The following is an 18,882-nucleotide window of genomic DNA, read 5'->3' on the forward strand; positions in this document are numbered from 1 at the left end:
AGGCGTTAGGATTACTGAGGATTCCAGTGCCCAGACTCCCACTAGTCACTATGTATCACTTATATCTAGTTCTGGAGGGTCTGAGAATGAATAAAGGTATACTTTTTGGGTCTCTGGAATTTCTGTGAGTAACCTAAAGAACACTGCAGTCAGCTTCTCCCTGACCTGAAATGGCTTATAAAAGAATGTACTGCACCCCACAAATAAATATAAGATTCGGGCTTAAATTCTTTTGATTGAATATTATTGTGTTGATGTTATTTTGTAAAAGATGTTCCTTAAAGGAAACCTGTCACCAGGATTTTGTGCATAGAGCTGGGGACATGGGCTGCTAGATGGCCACTAGCACATCTGCAATACCCAGTCCCCACAGCTCTCTGCGCTTTTATTGTGGTAAAAAACCGTTTTGATCCATATGCAAATGAACCTGATATGAGTCCTGTGTCCGGAGATGAGTCCAATTTTCTGAGCGCAGCACCGCCCCGCGTCCTCCGAATCTCCTCCTTGCTGGCTGACGTCACAGAGCTGGAGCGCCGAAATCTCGCGATGGGCGAGCTAGCGCATGCGCAGTGTTGGCATCATGTTCATGTGATGCCAGCACAGGGAACGAACTATGCATGCGCTAGCTCGCGCATAGCGAGATTTCAGCGCTCCAGCTCTGTGACGTCAGCCAGCAAGGAGGAGATTCGGAGGACGCGGGGCGATGAGGGCTCCTTTCCGCTGGACTCATCTCCGGACACAGGACACATATCAGGTCATTTGCATATGGATCAAAACGTTTTTTAACACAATAAAAGCACACAGAGCTATGGGGAGTGGGTATTGCGGATGTGCTAGCGGCCATCTAGCAGCCCATGTCCCCAGCTCTATAGCCAAAATCCTGGTGACAGGTTCCCTTTAAAGCACTTTCTGATATACTTTATTGCTAAAGAAAAGTGCCTGATCTTCTGCTGTCAGTCCCAGTCCCATGTCCTGACAACTCTACTTTCTGCTTGCGCTCACCCTAGAAATCTCCTGCATCGGCACATGACCTATGCTGTATGTGAAGGGGTTGGCTGACTGACTTATTTAAATAGTTAAGCCAGCCCCCTTCTTGTCGTGACCGAGATCCCAAGGGGGGCTAGCTTAGCTATTAAAATGAACCACCCAGCCAGCCCTTCACATACACACACACACAGGAAACTCCTATGTCCAACACAAACTGGAAATAGAGCTTTCAGGACACTGGTCTGTGGTTGACAGAAGACTGGGGCACATTTTGACAATAAAGTGCATCAGTAAGGCCACTCATTTACATAACACATACATTGGAACAAATGTTTTCCCTGCTGGAAAACCCCTTTATGAAATCTTTTATGGTATTACCATCAGAATCTCAGTGTTGATCTCTATTTTGCATTAATTTTAGTGAAGAGGGAAAGCCTGCCCCTTCTATGGTCAGAAGTATGCATTTGTTTAGATTTTCTTCATTTCTAGGAGGAGTGAAGGAGTCACACTGAAACTTTTCTACTCAGTGTATGAAAATGAACTTTAGCTCAAGTACAGAACTAAACGCAAGACAAAAAAAGATTTTGTTCTACAGATTAATAGCTTAATCACTGGGAAATCCCATTCCAGAGTCAGGCAAGCAGTAAGGAGGAGGGCAGTACCCACCAACCACCAAAACTACTATGACTCCTGGAAAAACTGAAGAAATGCTTTAACCTATTGACACATCCCCCTCTGCTGATTCATTGATCTAAGAGCTTTATATAGGAGGGAACCAAACCCTTCCTCAGTCTATACAGCTGCAACTCAGAGAGCTACAGGATAGCCAACAACCAGGGTAGGTGACATCTGGATGCTCTTATGCTGTGTGATGTGTTCTTACTATTCTGAATAGACTTTCTTTTCTACTGAAACTTTCTATATTTTCACAAGACTGAATCATAATAAGATCTATATTATTATACAGTTTTCATTATTTTTAGGTCTACATACCTCCCTTAGACCATATAAAACTGTCTGTAAATATCAGTGCATTGAAGCAGAATAAGATATTTTCAAAATATAACAAAGCTCCAATATTTGCAATGAAATGGTCTAACAAATATTATACAATCTAGCAAATCAATATTTGAAAATTTCATATCAAATTTTGTAATATTTTTGAACAGATCTCCTTATTCTTGTACTGATATTTACAGTTAGTGTAATACATTATATAGGGTCTAAGAAACTTAAATTTAAGGAAAGAACAGCCTGTTTAGATTTCCTAAAATTGCATTGTGGGTGCAGCCTATATAAAAAGCATCATGTCTCAAGAGGCTGCTAATATATGCTGCATGTTCCTCTGACTTCACAGTTTTTAGTGAGTGTCTAGTTCAGTCTGGAGCAGGCACACTTGGATTGCTGAGTTTCTTACAACACATTCTGAAACCTGCAAGTCAGGACAGCGATTACCGATGAGCACCAAATAAGATGAATGTGCTTAGATTGACTCCAGCTCCTCAGAGTTTATAATGAAAAGTTTCCAATGCAATGTATATAACACGCCAAAGCACTCCGTAATCCACATTTATTGTTCGAGTGCACAGATTCCAGACCTAGAAGAGTTGACTTGGAAACGTTCCAGTTAAAATGACGTTATTTTTGGATACAGATACAGTGATTCAGTGCCTGTACAGTACAATACAATATTGGGACCACATGAATAAGTTTGTCAGGAAATCCTTCTACAAGGATAAGACATTGTTTTGGCTGAGTTCAAAGTGTTCAAGACAAAGCGCAGCCTTGTATACGTGCAATACGGTCCTTGTGAAGAGAAGAAAGCAATTTGTGCTACTCGCTACAAATGAGCTACATGATGTGATCCATGTCAGATGCAACTTCTTGTAAAAGTGCATGATTGAAATGAACCCAATGGGTTCATTACATTAAGATTTTCATTACATTAAGATTTTCACAAGTTGTCTGGTTTTATTCCCAAAAGTTACTTTTCCATGTTTCTTCTACTGGGATCCATTCATTGGAAAGAAGACTTGTATTATTCTTCTGTAGACATGTTGACATGAAACATTTTATTACCTTATAATAACAAAACTTTCTACCAGTCAAGGCATTTAGAGAGTGAAAAAAAATACCCAGAACCTGTGGGAAAGCATTGTTAGGAACTTAGGATCTTAGGGGGATCAATTGTTAGTATTAGGGGGATGTATCATTTGTCTTTTCTAGCAGTTAGGTTACATGATCCTATGTTATGTTAGCCGAGTGGCTCAAAATTTGTCTGATCGAGTGCAGAATTAGCCTAATCTTCTATTATATACAGTAAAGTCACACCCAAGTAGATATTGCATGTGATAATACTCAACTTTATTGATTCCCACTGATTAACGGTTGAAATGAGAAGGCACACAAAGACAGCAAAGGGCCCCTACCATATGTAAGAACACTATATGGGCCCCTTGGTATCTAACAGTGTATCATAGATCACCCCCATGTCTTTCTCCCTATCCAGCGGTAATTGAGAGATTGAAATTTGTCGGCTCAGACAGTAGGAAGCTGATTTTAAGGTGGCAGTTGGCCATCTTTTCTGTTGGGCCTCAGTGCGCTACACAAGTTGCACATATGGTGTGTCTGCCCGTGTCCCAGGAGATCTCTGCGTAGCTTCAAAACTTTTTGCTCTTTTCCTAACATTTTGTGATTTTTTTATCCGTTACTGACTTGGACAAAGATCCAATTGCTTGTGTGGTTTCTATGTGTGTTACAACAGTGGGGAAATGTATTATATTTTACCGGTATGCCAGAAAACGGTGTATACGTTTTCAGTATTGGTTTGTTCACATTGGCATTTTCTTTCTTCCATCGGGGTTCCTGTGTATTTGATGCCAAGAATAGTGTAGTTTACATAAATATTTTTGCCATCAAAATCAGCAGAACCTCAATGGAAATCTGATGGATCTCATTATAAGGATGGAAGTCACAACATTCCTGTGTGAGCCTAGCTTTAGTGCTCATGTGCACTGAGCCTGTGAGGAACCACATAGAGCCCCTGTAAGTCTGTATTATATTTCCGTGGGCACATGTATGGCACTGCATGTGAGGCGTCATATTGCCTCTAGAAGTGAGACGCCTAGGGCAGTAGCTCAGTATACAGCATGGAGCATGTCCCGATTTATTTCTTCTTTTTCCGCACAACCTAAGGCTTCTTATATAATTACTTAAAAGCGTATAGTAGTGGTAGACTAGACACATGTAATTCATCCCAGCTTTCTGGTGCAAGTAATATTAATTTTGTCTGGCCTTGCTCCTTCTCACTTTTTAGAAAAAGTTGGCTTGCAAAAAAAATAGACAACTTTTTGGACCACTTTCTGGCCAAGGAGCTTGATAAATTCCCCCCATGTGTTCTATGGCATTCAGCCCTTTAGCTGTTCTCATTCTGAAAGGATTAATCTGCACAGTGTTGATCTATGTGTTGTGGCCTTTCCGTGCACCTCTTATCTTTCTTTACCTCAGCAGAATTCTGGGACTGTGAGCGTTTCCATATCCCTCTGCAAATAAATTGTAGACTGCCAGTGTGTCATTTTCCATCTCCTTCATGCTGAACCGCACTAGAGAAATATTCAACTGAAAAAATGTTATTATTATGAAAGTTAATAATTTCATGGAACAAGGGTGTGCAGTCACACATGTAGCTGATTTTGCCGCTTGATAAATGCCGCATGTGATTTACCACAAATTGGCACAGTTTTGGCAATTCAGAGAGTATAGATGAAATACATTATTTTTATGTAAGTCACCTCTATTTGCTGTACAGCTGAAACATGCTTAACTGCAACAATTCGTTGTAATGTCTCATGCACACGTTTGCTGCCTGTGCCGTGCATTAGGGGACTGTAAATTGCGATCCCCAATGCACAACTGTCTGTGTGGTTGGTGCTGATGGATGCAGATGCATTCAACTTGAATGGGCCTGCGATCTCTCCGAGCCGCAAAAAAATACAGCATGTTCTATTTTTTGGGCGGTGCAGAGGCATATACCAAAATGCCACGGAAGCGCTCCATAGTATTTCTGTTGCGTTCTGCTCTGTATCTTCCAGATTGTGGACTCATTCAAGTAAATAGGTTCGCATCCATGATACGGTAGTGCCCGTCTATTGCCGCTGTTTGCATGGCCGGCGCATGTTTGTGTGCATAAACCCTAAGACTGTGTTTGGTTTTTGCTGGATGATTCTCATAGCTAATAGGAGACCTGTGGCCCAGCCTTACTAATGTGTCTGCGCTAAGAATCTGTCTAAAAAGTGGCGCAGATTAGCTCACTTTTGGTGTAAGTTTGTTCAACTAGGGTTTCTTCAATTTTCCAATTTGCTCCAAAGGGGCAGGGCTTAGACCAGGCATGCTCAACCTGCGGCCCTCCAGCTGTTGCAAAACTACAACTCCCATCATTCCCTGACAGCCTACAGCTATTATCCTACAGAAGGGCATCGTGGGAGTTGTAGTTTTACAACAGCTGGAGGGCCGCAGGTTGAGCATCCCTGGCTTAGACGGAAGGAGCAGGGCTTAGATGGAAGGGGCAGGGCTTAGATGGAAGGAGCAGGGCTTAGATGGAAGGGGCAGGGCTTAGATGGAAGGGACGGGGCTTAGACGGAAGGGGCATGGCTTAGATGGAAGGGGCAGGGACTTGCTTAAATGGGAGCAGGTCACAAGATGCATCATATTGTGCTAAAATTGAGCTGCAATTCTAGCGTAAAATTATGTCTTAGAGTAAGCCAGCCAATACTTGGTATAGACTCAGAAAAAAAGTTATCATCCAGCCTGAGCCAGTGTGATAAATCTGGTGCAAATCTAGACAGCCTAAGTTTACATCATCTGTAGGTTACCTATAATGAATTATTGCCAGCTGATTACTGGTAAAATCATACCACCAATGGTGATCAGGCACAAATGTTTTGGGGGGAGATTTATCATGAATGGCGTTATCATACAATCTAGGAAGAGATTTATCAAAACTAATGCAAAGAAAAGCTGGCTTAGTTGCCTATAGCAACCAACCAGATTCCACCTTTAATTTGTCAGAGTTCCTTGAGAAAATGAAAGTATCAATCTGATTGGTTGCTATATCAAACCAGTTTTCTTTTGCATTAGTTTTGATAAATCTGCCCCTTGTTCTCCTATGTGCTGAAGGAAGATGCCTCTCAATAAATTAGGAGTATCTCTGACCTTGTATGGTTCAGAATCTATGCCAGCTAGTTGTTGGCATAGAACAGCTAGAGTTAATGCCAGTTTCTAGCAAGTGATAGTAAATCTGGCAGGCCACGGGAAGCCCTGCCCCTTTATTCTCCACCTTAGAAAAGTGCCCAGAAGCTGAAAAAGTAGCAAATTACGATGCAAATATGGTTTCCGCCATATTATTCAACTTTTTTAACACCTCAAAAGCGGAATTAAAACATTGATAGATCTCCCCATAGTGAATTGTTTCATTCTGCAATAGTAACAATATTTAAAAGTAAATTCTGATTTTGGGAAATGATTCTCATCAGGTAAGATCAGAAAATATCATGTCAATGCCTCGGTATAGGTTGTGCTGGTAATACTGTATGATGTGTTACAATGTTTTGTCCACCATTCAAAACTAAAACTTTGCCTAAAGTTCTTCTGATGTCACGCTATCAGGAAGCAGTGCATTGTGGAAGCTCGGACGAAACTTATGTTGTAGTATCTCCTAGTTACGACCAGCTCCACAAATCATCAATCAGTGTGTTGTAAGGCAATTATAGCACCCCAATATGAAAATACAATACAACAGAGTATTTATACTTACAAATAACTTTATTGCATATTAAATTAATCATAAAACCACATAATTGGTGATGGCATACATATACAGAAAAAACGGAGAACACTAAAGCTGTGGCAACAATCCATAAAACCCACTACTGAGCCTGGTGCATGGCAATATAGCACCTCGCTTCGTATATACGTATATACCGCCAAAGTAAAGTGCATAGTGCAGATCAGGAATAAATGACAGTATAAAAACAGAGTAGTCTATAAGTATAGAAGTATAGATCAATATACTATAGATCAGGCATCCTCAAACTGCGGCCCTCCAGCTGTTGTAAAACTACAACTCCCACAATGCCCTGCTGTAGGCGGATACCTGTAGGCTGTTCAGGCATGCTGGGAGTTGTAGTTTTTCAACAGCTGGAGGGCCGCAGTTTGAGGATGCCTGCTATAGATAAACAAAGCAACGGTCCAGAAGGGGAACATAATATATGTAGCTACCGACCAGTGTAGCTCCAGCCTCGACGTACGTTTCGACTTAAAGGGACACTGACAGGCCCGATAAACATATTTAGTTATTCCTATGCAGTCATAGGTCTATTAAAGTGTATTACAATCACATAAGAGTACCCCCTATCCGCATTTTAAACCATGTAAAAACAACTTTATAATCATCTGTCAATCAGCTTCCTTTATGCCCAAGGGGCGGTTTTTCACATCTCTTTATTCCCAAGGGGCGTTTTTACTCCTACCTTCGTGGCCAGCCGCGCCTCAACTGTCGCTTCCTAGCGCCGCCCAGCTCATTATTATTCACTGGCTGGGCGGCTTTTACAGTCCCCGAGCCGACGCAGGCGCAGCAGGAGACGCTGGCATTGAATAAGGGACGCAGGCGCACTGCAAGTGAGGGTGCCGCGCAAGTTATCCGGCGCACGCTCAGAAGGTACAAGTGAGTTCAATGCCAGCGTCTCCTGCTGCGCCTGCGTCGGCTCGGGAGGATCGGGGACTGTAAAAGCCGCCCAGCCAGCAGTGGCGTCTCTAGCTTTCAAATTTTGGGGGGGCACACTGGGGGCCAGGACAAAAGTAGGGGGGGCAGCTATAACAATGATACATTTACACAAGTATGCTTAGAAATGCTACAATACTTTACCCAATACCTAAAACTGCAACAGGAAAGAAAAGTCCAGCTGTCTGTGGATGACACTTTTATAGAGAGGGGGATCTGTGGATGACACTGCTATGGGGGGGGATCTGTGGATGCCACATACCGTATATAGCATCTTATGCTATATGTGTCATCCACAGATCCACCCCATGACAGTGTCATCCCCATTTCCCCCTCCATAACAGTGTCATCCACAGATCTCCCTCCCTATAACAGTGTCATCCACAGATCTCCCTCCCCGCCTCTCACAGGAGTGTACATATATAAAATAAACATATTTCACATGAACACTTACAGTTACTTGGCTTGGCCCTGGGGGATCTCGGACGCCACTTCAACACTTGGTCGGGGGCTCGGCGGAGCTGATGTTGTGTTTTATCCTAATGAGAAAGATTTCATAATAAGGATTTGGAGAAAGGGCAGAGGGACAGCAGAGCAAGGAGAGGCTGGTGCTGCTACTAGGGGGTCATACCATGGGGAGTAATAAAACCCACCATAATGCCCCCCAGTAGAAATAATTATCTTTATAATGTGCAAAACATACCCCCTTATGCCCCCAGTTGAGCTAATGTCCCCCATAATGTGCCAGTATAAAATACCCCTATATAGTGCCCCAGTAAATGCCTCCATAGTGCTCCTCTCCCCCCTTCCTGCTAGTGCCCCCCATAATGTACCAGTATAAAATGCCCCATATATCGTGCCCCAGTAGATGCCCCTCAGTGTCCCCCATAATTTGCAAGTATAAAATACCCCTTCTTAGTGCCCCCCGTAGATGACTCCATAGTACTCCTGTCTCCCCTTCTCCATAGTACCCACCATAATGTGTTCCAGTATAAAATGCTACTGTACAGAGCCCCCCATATAAAACACCCCTTCTTTGTGGCCTCAGTAGATGCCCCTATAGTGCCCACCAATAATGTGCCAGTAATAAGTGCCCTCAATAACGTGCCACTGCCAGTAATAAGAGCCCCCCAATGTGCCAGTAATAAGCCCCCATCACGTGCCAGTAACAAGAGCCCCCATCACGTGCCAGTAATAAGCCCCCCATCACGTGCCAGTAATAAGCCCCCCATCACGTGCCAGTAAAAAGCCCCCATCACGTTCCAGTAATAAGCCCCCCATCACGTGCTAGTAATAAGCCCCCATTACGTGCCAGTAATAAGCCCCCCATTACGTGATAGTATTAAGCCCCCCCATCATGTGCCAGTATTAAGTTCCCCCCATCATGTGCCAATATTAAGTCCCCCCATCATCATGTGCCAGTATTAAGCCCCCCCATTGTAATAAGCCCCCCCATTGTAATAAGCCCCCCCCATTGTAATAAGCCCCCCATTGTAATAACCCCCCTCATTGTAATAAGCCCCCCCATTGTAATAAGCCCCCCATTGTAATAAGCCCCCCATTGTAAAAAGCCCCCCCATTGTAAAAAGCCCCCCCCCCATTGTAATAAGCCCCCCCATTGTAATAAGCCCCCCCATTGTAAAAAGCCCCCCCCATTGTAAAAAGCCCCCCCCCCCCATTATAATAAGCCCCCCATTGTAATAAGCCCCCCTCATTGTAATAAGCCCCCCCATTGTAAAAAGCCCCCCCCCCATTGTAATAAGCCCCCCCCATTGTAATAAGCCCCCCATTGTAATAAGCCCCCTCATTGTAATAAGCCAGTAACACGATTATAAAAAACAAACAAAAAAAAACCACTTATACTTACCTCAGTGTCAGCGATGCGATGCAGACTCATCCTGTGTCCCACGCTGTAAGGCTCAGGCGGTGCGATGACGTCATCGCCCCGCCTGCGCCGGCCTCTGATAGGCTGCAGGCACTAGGCCGGCAGCCTATCAGAGGAAGGGGAAGGGACACGCCACTCCCTCCCCTGCACCTCCGCTGGCACAGGCAGATTACTAAGGAGATGAGCGCAATGGAAGCGCTCATCTCCCTGTGCCCGGCGGCAGCGGCGGCGGCTCACTTAGGGGGGGGGGCATTTTAGTTGGGGGGGCACATGGGGGGGCACAGCATGATGTAGGGGGGGCCGTAGCCCCCTCTGGCCCCCCCCTGGCGACGCCACTGCCAGCCAGTGAATAATAATGAGCTGGGCGGCGCTAGGAAGCGACAGTTGAGGCGCGGATTGGCACAAAGTTAGGAGTAAAAACGCCCCTTGGGCATAAAGAGATGTGAAAAACCGCCCCTTGGGCATAAAGGAAGCTGATTGACAGATGATTATAAAGTTGTTTTTACATGGTTTAAAATGCCGACAGGGGGTACTCTTATGTGATTGTAATACACTTTAATAGACCTATGACTGCATAGGAATAACTTAATATGTTTATCGGGCCTGTCAGTGTCCCTTTAAGCTTCCCCAGGGGTTACAAGTGTACTAGTCTATCTCCAGACTGTTGAGAAATCACTAAAAGTAAGGACTTTCAATTGTCTATGTGAGAATATGTAGGAATACAGTTAAATCCACCCATCCATGAAGGCTGCAGACTGTATTGATTTTTATTGAGGAGAAGCTGTCCCTGGGTGACATCACTTGAACCTTACCTCCCAGCATTCCTTCCTTTGTATTAATGTAAAATTTTGCAGCTTTATAGGTTAGGTTGATGGCTGTAGCCTGTAAGACACATCCCTGGTGGAAATAGAACAGTTTGGTCACACCAGATCATGTTACAAACTCTGCAAAAAACGTCACTATCTGTATAGCGAAGAGGAAAGTGGAGGATGCCCTTGGTTATCACGGGAGACAGACATTAGTCCCATAAGTGCTAATGTGGCTGACAATTTTAACTGCCAGAAAACCACTTTCTGTCCCAGAAACTGAAGGCAGAATTCTTTAGATCAAACATCTGATCCTACAATATAAGGCCTTTGCCAAGTTAGTAGACAAAGGGTATGTTCACAGTTGGTATACTTCTAGAAATGTCAGTCAATGTTCTGTACATCTGAAAGGGGAATGTAAAATGGGTTTCCATTCTGGAAAAATAAAACCACATTCAGATAAATGGAACATATTTCAAGACATTTCTGCCAAGTGTGAATATATCCTAAAAGTTCTCAATTTAGTTTGGAGGTCTTCTTTAAAGCAAATAATATATAGACAGTAAACCTGGTAGTGAAGATCCAGCCAGCAGCCTGCAGTGTGTGTGGGCGCCATTACTTTCCTAGCAAAGACTTTCAAGTTTATAGAAGCATTACATTCAAGCTTCTAGGCATCCCTTGTTTATTCTAATCATCTCCTCCTGCCAGACACAGTCTACTTCTTCAATGTGCTCTCATTTGAGTATACAGTGCATTTGGAAAGTCTTCAGATCCGTTTTCTATTGTGTCAGAGAAAACGGATCCATCCCAGTTGACTTACATTGTGTGCCAGGACATGACCACATGATGGGAGCGCAACCAAACGGAACGGAATTCATTTTGGTGCATTCCGTTTCGTTCAGTTTTTCCCCCATTGACAACGAATGGGGAAAAAACGGAAGTGTTTTCTTCCGCTATTGAGATCCTTTGATGGATCTCAATAGTGGAATTGAAAACGCTAATGTGAAAGCAGCCTTACTTGAAGCATCTTTGGTAGTGGCTACAGCCTCCAGTCTTCTTGGGTATGATGCCACAAGGTTTACAGACCTGGATTTGGGGATTTTCTGCCATTCTTCTCTGCATAAGGCCTCATGCACACAAACGTTGTTCATTTCCGTGTCCGTTCAGTTTTTTTTGCGGATAGGATGTGGACCCATTCATTTCAATGGGTCCGCAAAAGATGCGGACAGCACACCGTGTGCTGTCCGCATCAGTATGTCCGTTCCGTAGCCCCGCAAAAAAAATAGAACATGTCCTGTTCTTGTCCGTTTTAGTCATTGTTACAATGGATCCGCAAAAAAAACAAAAAAACGGATGGCATACGGATGCCATCCATTTTTTTTTGTGGACCGCAAAGCACATACGATCGTTTGCATGTAGTCTAACAGAGTTGTCAATCACCAATAGGACAACCTATTTGTATCCGCATGCTGTTGCCTGCGGTCTGATTTGGTTGTTCAACCACAGGTGAGGGCCGCTAGTATGTTGCCTCACTTGTGGTTGCCGCTGGCAACATGTAGTTATTTTGCAGTTTAGCAGCCTGAGCTGGCGCTAGGCAGCTTGCTGTAATGTGCATGCGGTTGCACCTGGCAATCTATCTTTGTTAGGTGTGTCTTTTGTATGTCTGGTGTGCACAGGGTTTTAGTTATGTGTGCACTTTCTCCTTTAAGTGGCTGTCTTCCCTTCCCTGGTGTGAGAAGGGTTAACTCCCTTCTTTCTGTGTGAACACTGGGTGTGTCTGAGTGTGGGTGTGGCTATTTTGGGCTATAAAGCCTTTCTGGAGACCAGATGCTGAGGGGTACTTCAGCCATGGTTGCTGGAGGCATCCTCCTGGTTATCTACCGTGACACTATTGGACTCCTAAGCATAGATATAAATGAATAAGATACAAGTTAGGGTACTTTCACACTAGCGTTGTTTCAATCCGGCGGGCAATTCCGTCGCCGGAAAAAACGTGTGAAAACGGATTACATTTGAATCCGGATCAGGATTTTGATCACAATGAAAAAATGCATTGGAAAAAACGGATCCGCAATTTATGGACTCTAACTTTTTTGCACATTTTTCGGGGTTAACATGGCGCCGGATCCGGCATTAATGCAAGTCAATGGGAAAAATGCCAGATCTGGTGTTCAGTCAAAGTGTTCCGGATTTTTGGCCGGAGGTAAAAATACAACATGCTACGGCTTTCTGAAAAGCCTGATCAGTCAAAAAGACTGAACTCAAGACATCCCGATGCATCCTGAACGGATTACTCTCCATTCAGAATGCATTAGGATAAAACTGATCAGTTATTTTCCGGTATAGAGCCCCTGTGACGGAACTCTATGCCGGAAAAGAAAAACTCTAGTGTGAAAGTACCCTTACCAGAAAACTATTTATCAATCAGCTCAGCTCCTCCTGCTTCATACCATGCTGCCCTCAGATAGAACTGCATACATAATGAGACAGGTGACCTTTAAATCCACTTAGCCTGGAGCGAATACATAAAAAGGGTAGACTTGCCTGCCTGGCCCATGCCCTTCTCCACTTCCTGTTGCATGGATGATGTCCCACAGAGGGACGTGTCCTCTGCAGCTGATCACTGGCAGAGCGTATGCTGGAAGAGTTGTCTGACCTTTATGTGGGATTGCACTTACAAAGAGTTAACTTTTGATGAACAATGTAGGGCAATAAAATCCCAGTCATACATTCATCTCAGTATCTGTAAACCGCTATGGCTTAGTATATTTCATGCAGTTCAGTAGAATGTCTCAGCTAAACACATCTCCACTTACCACAGATCACTTAGAAAATAATCGGAATTCTTTGCCTAACCTTTGCCTGTGCTATTCTATCGTATAACCATCTGTGGGGAATAGTTTGGGCAGATAGCGGTATATAGTCATTTTTGGTCATTCAGTTCTGATGGGAGATTGAGGAGGCGGCTCGTGTTTGGAAGTCTTCCTAGAGCAGAAGACTTCAGACTGTAAGAGTTACTGGACCGTTAGGATGGGAGGGCAGACGGGGATAAGAGGCTGCTGCCTGCATTCTTGGATTCTGCGCTGCTCAGAGGAAAATATAAAATCTAGTCTTGTAGGAGCTAAATGTGATGTTAGGACAGGGGCATAGTCATACATAATGGCCTCTGGGCTACCAGTATTAGGTTTCCAGCCTGCAGAAGATATCATGCATAATGGCAAACAAGTAGTGTGCAAAATCTCCATGAGCCCCCATCACCTCTAGTGTGCAGCTGGATTCATAGGAGGAGATTTATCAAAACTGGTGTAAAGAGAAACTGGCTGAGTTGCCCATAGCAACCAATCAGAGTCCACCTTTCATTTTTCAGAGCTTTTTTGGAAAATGAAAGAATCAATCTAATTGGTTATTTTTTCCTTTGCACAAGTTTTGATAAATCTCCCCTATAGTCTTCTGCCATGAACATTGTAAATGTCACCTGTATCCTGCTGCTGCTGGAGCGTGCAGGGCAGTGGTGGGCGACTTGAATCTCTGCACCCTGAAACAAATCCATTAGATGTGCTGGTTCAGGTAGAGAGGGGGCTTTGCAAGACAAATGCATTGTGCCATTCCTCTGTTATTCCACCTGGGAATGTATGAATTGACAATTGGTCATTACCAGCAGGGGCAGACTGGGAATTGAAAGTGCCCTGGAAAAAATACAAAAAGTGGCCCCCATTTTGTAGTTGGGTCCAAATTGATGGAAGGCAGGGCCAGCAATACCATATTGTGGCTCATTATACCACCCCAACATAGCCAAATACCACAGTCCATTATAAAATACTGCCGCCAGCAGCACTACATAGAAACATAGAAACATAGAATGTGTCGGCAGATAAGAACCATTTGGCCCATCTAGTCTGCCCAATATACTGAATACTATGGATAGCCCCTGGCCCTATCTTATATGAAGGATGGCCTTATGCCTATCCCATGCATGCTTAAACTCCTTCACTGTATTTGCAGCTACCATTTCTGCAGGAAGGCAATTCCATGCATCCACTACTCTCTCAGTAAAGTAATACTTCCTGATATTACTTTTATACCTTTGCCCCTCTAATTTAAAACTAAATACATCCCCAAAATCTTCTTTTCCCTGGAAGGTCTATGGCCAATCCGCCCCTGATTACCATGCCCCTTGTCAATAAGGGGACACAGTGAGACAAAGATTGGCTAGTGTCGGGGTGCTTAGAGACACACCTGACAAGGAGAATGGCAACCCCCAGTTGTCAACTTTATTAATACATTTTCAGGAGGAATAACAGAGTTATTGCACAATCCTGATTTCTAAGAAAGGATGTTTTTATTTTATTTTACAGTGTTAAGTTAAATGAAAACATATGTGTCAGGAGAGCTGACCGATCTTAAGCCTAAATATATATATATATATACACACACACACACACACACACACACACACACACATGTACTGTAATACACCAGCATTTGGCAATAAAAAATATAGAGTAGAATGCATACATGAAATAATTTAATTTCCCTAGTAAAACACTGAGAACGTGCTGTTCCTAAGAATGTGGAGGTGAAATTTCCAGCGCCCTTAATGACTTTTAAGACTCTTAAAGACTTTATTCTGAACTGGGCAGACTTAACTCGCTGCTGAATACAGCCATCGAATTAAAGCCATAAGCATGTTGGCAGCGTGTAACGCTGGACTGGGTGATACAGATGCACTGTGTGAATGGAAATGTCCCACTGTAGTAAAAACTAGTATTAACCTCTTCTATGACACCCTGTAGTGAGATGGTGAAGAGGCTTGTCTTCAGATGAGCAATAACACAGGAGTCACAGAACTGGTGATAATTTCTAGAAATGTCATACTTTAGGAAGTGAGAAACTGATCAATTTGCCAGAATACCAAGTTAGTGCATTAAAGGGGTTTCCTGGGATTTTTATATTAATGCCCTATCAATTCAATGGGAGCAGCACTGCAGTAACCAGCTCAGTCCACTATATCAGACAGGGCTGTGCAGTTCGGAAGCTACTCCTGAACAGCTGATCGGCAGGGGTGCCAGGAGTCGGACCCCTGCCAATCTAATATTAATGACTTTGATCCGAATTTCAGGGAAAATTTGATTCGCTGCAAAGCAGAATTTCCTCATGCTTCGTGGTGATGAATTGATTTTCCCTGAATGGGAAAAAAAATCATACTTACCTCATCCGTTTGTGCGTAAAGAGCCGGCTGTTGGCATCTTGATTGCAGATCTGGCGCGAAATCGCATGCACCAAACTGACGTAATGATGTCGTCACAGGCCACGCAATATTTTGTGCTGGATCTTCAATCAAGATGGCGGTGGCTAGCTCTTCGCTATCAAACAGATGAGATAAGTATGATTTTATTTATTTATTTTCCTATTTTACACTGTAATATTAATGTCAGATGCCGCGATCAGCTACGAGCGTGGCATCTGAGGGGTACAATGACGGGTAGCGTCGCTCCCTGTCATTGCACCCATTACTTACAAAGAAATGCACTTTGTGATAAAGTAATTCGTCATGAAGCATATTTTTTAGTAAAATTCGTCCAAATAGCATTTTCCAATATTTTGCACATCTCTATTGATGACCTATCCTAAGGATGGCACTGTACAACCCCTTTAGGACTGTATATGACATATTTTTAAAATGCTACTCTGTTCACAGAAGAGGCTACACAGTGCTGGTGCGGTCCTTTCTAAGGCTACACAGTGCTGGTGCGGTCCTTTCTAAGGCTACACAGCGCTGCTGTTGTCCTGTCTAAGGCTACACAGCGCTGCTGTTGTCCTGTCTAAGGCTACACAGCGCTGCTGTTGTCCTGTCTAAGGCTACACAGCGCTGCTGTCGTCATTTCTAAGGCTACACAGCACTGCTGTCGTCCTTTCTAAGACTACAAGAGCTGCTGTCCTTTCTAAGGCTATGCAGCGCTGCTGCCATCCGTTCTAAGGCTACGCAGCACTACTGTCATCCTTTCTAAGGTTACACAGCGCTGGTGCGGTCCTTTCTAAGGCGACACAGCGCTAGTGCAGTCCTTTCTAAGGCTATGCAAGGCTGTCATTCTTTCTTAGGCTACACAGCGCTGCTGTCGTCCTGTGTAAGGCTACACAGCGCTGCTGTCATCCTGTCTAAGGCTACACAGTGCTGCTGTCATCCTGTCTAAGGCTACACAGCGCTGCTGTCATCCTGTCTAAGGCTACACAGCGCTGCTGTCATCCTGTCTAAGGCTACACAGCGCTACTGCGGTCCTTCCTAAGACCACACAGCGCTGCTGTGCTTTAACTACACCTAACTCTCCACAGCAGATCACTGACACATTGGCAGATGTTTGTATACATAGTAGCTCATAATTTATGATTTTGGCATTCCTGATGTCCACTGATGGGCAGATTCCCCACCACATGGCACCTTTAATCCATAAAATGACACCAGCAGCACCAAACACCAAGATGTAGTACACAATACCTCCCAGCAGCACTAAACACCACAGTGCAGCAACACTGACAACAGTATTGTTACCCTTATCCACCTCTCCCTCACTGACAGCAGTATTGTACGCTAAACCATCCTCCTCCCTCTAACAGCAGCATTGTTACTCTTAGTAATTCATAAGATAGTCTCAAAGACCACTAATTACAGCGGAAAACTGTTTCCCCCCCTCTATTCAGTTTCAGAACCCTCGGCCCACTACAGCTGTGAAGCATTCATAGCCATGCACATCATTGCAAGCTAAGTCTTTAGACCTCCCTACTTTCTTGGCTTGAGAAATGTTCCATTTTTTTTACTCTGATTAACTCCTTAAGGACACAGCCTTATTTCACCTTAAGGACCAGGCCATTTTTTGCAAATCTGACCAGTGTCACTTTAAGTGGTGATAACTTTAAAACGCTTTGACTTATCCAGGCCATTCTGAGATTGTTTTTTCGTCACATATTGTACTTCATGACACTGGTAAAACGAAGTAAAAAAAAAAAAAATGTATTTAAAAAAAAAATACCAAATTTACCAGAATTTTTTAAAAAATTGCTAATTTCCAAGTTTCAGATTCTCTACTTCTATAATACATAGTAATACCTACAAAAATAGTTATTACTTTAAATTCCCCATATGTCTACTTCATGTTTGGATCATTTTCGGAATGATATTTTATATTTTGGGGATGTTACAAGGCTTATAAGTTTGGAAGCAAATCTTGAAATTTTTAAGAAATTTTCAAAAACCCAATTTTTAGGGACCAGTTCAGGTCTGAAGTCACTTTGTGAGGCTTATATAATAGAAACCACCCAAAAATGACCCCATTCTAGAAACTACACCCCTCAAGCTATTTAAAACTTATTTTACAAACGTCGTTAACCCTTTAGGTGTTCCACAAGAGTTAATGGCAAATGGAGATAAAATTTCAGAATTTAGATTTTTTGCCAAATTTTCCATTTTAATCTATTTTTTCCAGTAACAAAGCAAGGGTTAACAGCCAAACAAAACTCAATATTTATTGCCCCGATTCTGTAGTTTGCAGAAACACCCCATATGTGGCCGTAAACTACTGTATGGGCACACAGTAGGGCGTAGAGGGAAAGGTGCGCCATATGGTTTTTGGAAGGCAGATTTTGCTGGACTGGTTTATTTACACCATGTCCCATTTGAAGCCCCCTGATGCACCCCTAGTGTAGAAACTCCATAAAAGTGACCCCATCTAAGAAACTACACCCCTCAAGGTGTTAAAAACTGATTTTACGAACTTTGTTAACCCTTCAGGTGTTGCACAAGAGTTATTGGCATATGGGGATGAAATGTGAGAATTTCATTTTTTTGCCAAATTTTCCATTTTAACCCATTTTTTCCACTAACAAAGCAAGGGTTAACAGCCAATCAAGACTGTATCTTTATTGCCCTGACTCTGCCGTTTACAGAAACACCCCATATGTGGCCGTAAACTACTGTACGGGCACACAGTAGGGCATAGAGGGAAAGGTGCGCCATATGGTTTTTGGAAGGCAGATTTTGCTGGACTGTTTTATTTACACCATGTCCCATTTGAAGCCCCCCTGATGCACCCCTAGAGTAGAAGCTCCATAAAAGTGACCCCATCTAAGAAACTACACCCCTCAAGGTATTCAAAACTGATTTTACAAACTTTGTTAACCCTTCAGGTGTTGAACAAGAGTTATTGGCAAATGGGGATGGAATTTGAGAATTTCATTTTTTTGCCAAATTTTCAATTTTAACCCATTTTTTCCACTAACAAAGCAAGGGTTAACAGCCAAACAAGACTGTATCTTTATTGCCCTGACTCTGCCGTTTACAGAAACACCCCATATGTGGTTGTACACTACTGTACGGCCACCCGGCGGGGCGTAGAGGGAAAGGAGTGCCGTTTGGTTTTTGGAGGGCTGATTTT

General features: G+C 43.3%; 1 protein-coding gene across 1 annotated transcript in view; it reads left to right on the plus strand.

The window, feature by feature from the left end:
• Positions 1–1,580: 1,580 nt before the first annotated feature.
• The window catches only part of LOC120997956 (leucine-rich repeat-containing protein 15-like), a 29,378-nt gene continuing 12,076 nt past the window's right edge, over positions 1,581–18,882 (plus strand). Inside the window, exon 1 of the mRNA XM_040428334.1 lies at positions 1,581–1,825. The gene's annotated coding sequence lies outside the window, so the exon portion shown is untranslated. The remainder of the gene's footprint in view (positions 1,826–18,882) is intronic.

This window comes from Bufo bufo, chromosome 4 (genome assembly GCF_905171765.1).
Source record: "Bufo bufo chromosome 4, aBufBuf1.1, whole genome shotgun sequence".
NCBI classification, from domain to species: domain Eukaryota; kingdom Metazoa; phylum Chordata; class Amphibia; order Anura; family Bufonidae; genus Bufo; species Bufo bufo.